General features: G+C 37.3%; 1 pseudogene; it reads left to right on the top strand.

Moving 5' to 3' along the window:
* Nucleotides 1-1986: 1986 nt before the first annotated feature.
* On the top strand, nt 1987-3750 carry LOC106825646 (replication factor C subunit 5 pseudogene; annotated as a pseudogene).
* The last annotated feature ends 703 nt before the right edge of the window (nt 3751-4453 follow it).

The following is a 4453-nucleotide window of genomic DNA, read 5'->3' as shown; positions in this document are numbered from 1 at the left end:
GTCAATTGGTGCAGCCCCTATGAAAAACAGTGGGGAGCTTTCTCAAAAAATTAAAAATAGAACTACTGTATGATCCAGCATTCCCACTTCTGGGTATATATCCAAAGGAAATAAAAAACAGAATCTCAAAGATACATCTGCACTCTCATGTTCATCGCAGCATTATTCACAATAGCCAAGATATAGAAACAACCTACGTGTCTATTAGTGGATGAATGGATAAAGAAAATATCGCATATGGATACAATGGAATATTATTCAACCACGAGAAAGAAGGAAATCCTTCCATTTGTGACAACATGGATAGATCTTGAGAGCATTATGCTAAGTGAAATAAGCCAGACTGAAAAAGATGAATACTGCATGGTCTCACTTATGTGTGCAGTTTTAGAAAGCTGAACTTACAGGGTAATTCTGGCTTCACAAAATGAGTTAGTCAGTATTCCTTCTTTCTTCTGGAAGAGTTTGTAGAGAATTGGTATAATTTTTTCCTTAAATGTCTAGTAGAATTCACCAGTGAACCTATTTGGGCCTAGTGCTTTCTGTTTTAAAGGTAATTAATCACTGATTCAATGATTTTAATAAATATAAGCCAGTTCAGATTTTCTGTTTCTTCCTGTGTGAGTTTGAGCAGAATGTGTCTTTCAAGGAATTTCTCAATTTCATCTAGTTTACCAAATTTGTGGGCATAGAGTTGTTCATAGTATTTCTTTACTGGTGTAATTTTTATTATTTCTTTTCTTCTGCTTACTTTGAATTTAATTTGCTCTTCTTTTTCTATTTTCCTAAGGTGGAAGCTTAGATTATCAATTTTAAATCTTTCTTCTTTTCTAATATGTGCAGTCAGTGCTATAAATTTCTCTCTAAGCTCTGTTTTACTGGATTCCACAAATTTTGGTAAGTTGTATTTTTATTTTAAACCATGTAAAAATTTTTAATTTATCTTGAGATTTCTTCTTTAATCTACATGCTATTGAGAAGTGTGTTGCTGATCTCTAGTATACTGGGATTTTCCAGCTATCTTTCAGTTACTGATTTCTAGTTAATTCTAGTCTGAGAGCATACATTCTATGTATGTATAATTTCTATTGTTTTAAATTTGTTAAGGTGTGTTTTATGGTCCAGAAAGCAATCTCTCTTGGTGAATATTCCACATGAGCTTGAAAATAATGTGTATTCTGCTGTTGTTGGATGAATTATTCTACAGATGTCAATTATATCCAGTTGATTGATGGTGCTGTTGCATTCAAGTATGTCCTTACTGATTTTCTGCCTGCTGGGTCTGTCCATTTCTGCTAGAGAGGTGTTGAAGTCTCCAACTATAATACTGGATTTATCTATTTTTCCTTGCATTTCTATCAATTTTGCCTCATGTATTTTGATGCTCTGTTGTTAGGCACATACACGTTAAGAATTGTCATGTCTCTTGGAGAATTGACCCCTTCATCATTATGTAATGTCTCTCTTTATCCCTGATAATTTTCCTTGTTCTGAAATCTGCTTTGTTTGAAATTAATATAGCTACTTTAGCTTTTTTTGTTGATTAGTGTTAGCACGGTAAACACAATATGCTTTTGAAATTCTCTCTTAACCTAAGAGAAATTACCTTAGTATTTGGTATAATTACTTCTGGTCTTACTTTTACTGTGTATTTATCTCATAAAGGTAGTTACCATCATATAGTAGTAATAATAACAATAATAATAATAAAGTCTACTTAATATTTTCCTCCTGAGTATTACGCAATAAGCATTTTGTTGATGCTGCTGCGTGCTCTTCACAGCCACTGCAGTAGGCAGAATAATGGTCCTCCAGACGTTCACGCTCTAATTCCTGATCCCTGGGACTGTGTTACCTTATGTGGTGAAAGGAACTTTCCAGATGTGCCTTAGTTAAGGACTTTGAGATGCGGGGGACTGCTTTGGATTATCTAATCAGATGGGTCCTTAAAAGTGGAGAACCATTCCCAGCTGTGGTCAGAGGAAGATGCGACTACAGAACAGTGGTCAGAGAGATGCAACATGGTTGGCTTTGAAGATGGAGGAAGGAGATCATGAGCCAAAGAACATGGGTAGCCTCTAGAAGCTGGCAAAGGCAAAGAAATAGATTCTCCCCTAAGAATGTTCAAAGTTGGGGACCTTTTTATTATTGGTATTGTATTATTTGGGCTATGCTCTGGTGTGCTCATGTAATATTTCTAGTGAGCTAGGCTGGGCAACTGAGCAGGGCATAAATCGAGATGGAAAAATAGAATAAATAAAATAAAATATAATAGTTTAATTTTATAGTTACCTTAGGTTGTGTTCTATTTTGACAAAAGTTTCTGGTGCCAACCTTGGAAGTGCCCTTTTCATTGTGTCCTAATGAACTGGCAAAAGTCATCATAAATATTGGGAAGGTGACCATAGGAAAGTGGGAACAGGACTTCACTGAGGCATAATAATCACTTCCTCCAGGGCGGCCAGGCACATACTGGTTGATCAGACACTTGTATCTTTTTTTACAGATATTTATGATATGTTGGTAGAAAAAGAAGCTAATAGCACAGTATAGAATATTAGCCAACTTTTATTTGGAAAATTTTGGAAGGCTTATATACCAAAATATTTCCAATGGCAATCTCTGGTCAGTAGGCTTTCAGGAGAGGTATTTTCTGCTTGCTTATCTATATAACAATTTTTTACAATCACTGTGAACTACTTGTACTATAAAAATAACACAGTTTCTAAATACTTATCAATACGAATGTGAACTTTCTAGAGTTGGATATCCATTAGTAGCTGTGTAGACATCCTGGGGATATAACAACTCCCCTTGGAGCCTCAGAGCTGGCCACCTCCATTGCAGACAAAAGTAGGAAACTGACCTGGGTTGAAAAATACCAGTCGCATTTCTCAGACATCCTGAGAACCACTCAAAAACTTGCCAATGAAGACTGATTGCCCCATCTGCTTCTCAATGGCCCTCCAGAGACAGGAAAGACAGCCACTATGCTAGCCTGTGTTAAACAACTATACAAAGATTAAAAATTTAGCACCTTGCTCTTGGAGAAATAGATATCATTCAGAGACCAATTCTGAGCTTTGCCAGTTCAGGACAATGTTTGAGAAAGACTTAAAATTAGAAAGTAACGCCATGACTCAAGATACTCAGAATGCCTGAAGAAGAGTGATTGGAAATTTATGAAAAATACCATATTTTGCCTCATCTGTACTATCTGTCAAAGATCATCCTTGCATTGCAGTCCTGGTGAATGAGGTTTGAAGTTAGTCCTTCACCCCAGAACTCATCGTTGCCTATGAAAGACATACCATGGAAGAAGGGAAAGTCGACACAAATGAAGATGGATTGAAAGCACTTGTAATTCCCTCCGGTGGAGCTATCTGAAGGGCTCTGAAGGTCTTACAGAGCACCAATATGGTTTTTGGGACAGGTCAGACTGTAAACATGTATATGGAACATCCTTTCAAGTCTAATTTCACCAACATTCTGGACTGGATATTGAATCAAGACCTCCTCACGGCCTATAGAAATATTATGGAGTTGAAAACTTTGAAGAGGGTGGCATGATGTGTTCTCCTTGGTTGTGCATAGCGTGGACTTTCCAACATCAGTTCAAATACATGTATTGACCAAAATGGCAGACATTGAGTACAGACTTCGTGTTGATACCGACGAGAAGCAGATTCCGCTGAGTTCCGTCATTACTGCTTTTAAATCACCAGAGACTTGACTGCTGCAGAGGCTTAGACTTCTAGCTACAGCTCACAGGACCCAGCAATATTTAGAGAACAAAACACACAGTCATGCGACTGAAATAGAATCAACCAAAAGTATTGGGAAACTGAGTTCGAGGATTGAGTTGGAAGAATTTTAAAAAGTACTGCATTTGTGGTATGGTAAAGACATAGAAAGCAAGATTTGATGTACAAGTGTTTTACTGCACTATTTGTCTTTTATGGTTAAAAAAAAACAACTTTTGTCAGCCTTAAGGTTTTTACTTTTTCAGTTGCTTAGATGAAGGACAACTGGTCTAGCCCATTCTGGTTTGGAACATAAGGATTTCAAATCTTATATGGTCAAAGTTTCTTATGCACATCTTCAAAATTAGGTTTAAAAATATAATCTCAGGCATTTGCCTGTATTTACATTGAAATAGGTATTACTGGATTTGTGGCCAGAACTATTATATAATAAGTTAATTTATAAGTTTGATTTCTATCCTTGAAGAGGAAGAATTAATTGTGGTGTGAAAGTCAGATGAAGGAAAGTTATATGTAGGGGGGCCAGCCCAGTGGCACAGCAGTTAAGTGTGTATGTTCCGCTTCTTGGCAGCCCGGGGTTTGCTGGTTCGGATCCCAGGTGTGGACATGGCACCGCTTGGCAAAAGCCACGCTGTGGTGGGCGTCTCACATATGAAGTGGAGGGAGATGGGCATGGATGTTAGCCCACG

The sequence above is a fragment of the Equus asinus genome, chromosome 23 (assembly GCF_041296235.1).
Source record: "Equus asinus isolate D_3611 breed Donkey chromosome 23, EquAss-T2T_v2, whole genome shotgun sequence".
Taxonomy (NCBI): Eukaryota; Metazoa; Chordata; class Mammalia; order Perissodactyla; family Equidae; genus Equus; species Equus asinus.
This window is presented reverse-complemented; position numbering and strand designations above follow the sequence as displayed.